Source organism: Octopus bimaculoides, chromosome 10 (genome assembly GCF_001194135.2).
Source record: "Octopus bimaculoides isolate UCB-OBI-ISO-001 chromosome 10, ASM119413v2, whole genome shotgun sequence".
Classification (NCBI taxonomy): Eukaryota; Metazoa; Mollusca; class Cephalopoda; order Octopoda; family Octopodidae; genus Octopus; species Octopus bimaculoides.
Window position 1 is genome coordinate 57,744,987 of NC_068990.1, and position 1,413 is coordinate 57,746,399.

Genomic DNA, 1,413 nt, shown 5'->3' on the forward strand with positions numbered 1-1,413 from the left:
ATATATAACATATACAAGATTTCTATAGAAAGTAATGCAAAAGTGGTCATAATTTGGTTAAATGACACACTTCGTTTAATTGCACAAGATTGTAAAGTAACGCTTCCTGTATATAAAGTACTGCTCAACATAAACTCCATTACAAGCGATGTATTTGTGCCATTGTTGACCACCAAGTTTTGAACCTCTTTAAAGTAATTCAGGTCTGTATTCTTTCTACCCACTTTTTTGCAACCACCTACATTCTGTCTATGTCATCAAATCGTTGGCCGCGAATATTATCTTTCATTGGACCAAACGGATGGAAGTCGGAGGAAGCCAGATCCGAGACGTACAGCCGATAGGACATCATTGATCTGTCAAAGATGTATTTAGTGGCTCATTGTTATAGTGAATGTGGATCGTATTCAAATGCTTGTTGAGTCTCTTTCCTTCTACTGGCCTCTTTAAACGTTGTCAGTGTTTCTATGTACTACTCACTGTTTACTGTACAACCACGACCACAAAAACAGGGAAAATGACATCCTTTTCCCAGTCATTATGAGTTTTAGCATGCAACACAGGCTCTTGAACTTGGAGAAGAGGTGTGATACAAAGTATTAAGCCTTTGATTCTGGATCACAAGGATACACCTAGGTTTCATACGCTGTGGCCAGATCGGAAAGAAAAACCTGCCTTAATCAGCTTCCAGCAGACGAGTGCAAGCTACACACTTCTCTTCTTTAAATGACGTGTCAGCTGCCGAGATTCCCACTTTGCAGATACTTTCCGTTGTCCACGTCTTCCACCATTCAATATGAACCATTGTGACGCCAGTTCAGTTGAGCAACAAGACCACTTATTATGATTCCTCTTTTCGCGAGGATATGTTCGCACATTTGCAGATGATACGTTTTTGTTGCCACAGTATAGAGCCTTCCTGTTCATGGTTTGTTTTCGATGCTGGTTTCCCTTCTTTAAATTTTTTTGTCAATCTGTGCACATTAATGTTATCACTTGTGTTATCCCCGTGAACAATGTGCAGCTTTCTGTGAATGTCCGACAGCCTACACTTCAACTTCATCCAGAACTCAATGACAGTACGGTGTTTCTGCTTCACACCCATTTTTTGCTTACGATAAAGAACATGATGAAGAGTTAGTATACGAGATGCTCTACCAACATGTGAAATTCGAACATTCGATATCAGTTAAATGAAAGAAAAATTATGCGCACTCTTCTTTCTACACATACACACACATATATAACTTTATATATATAAACACGTATTGATACATGAATGCTTACGTATGTATATCTATGTCGATACATATACACATATATGTATGTATGTATGTATGTATGTATGTATGTATGTATGTATGTATGCATGTATATATATATATATATATATATATATATATATATATATAT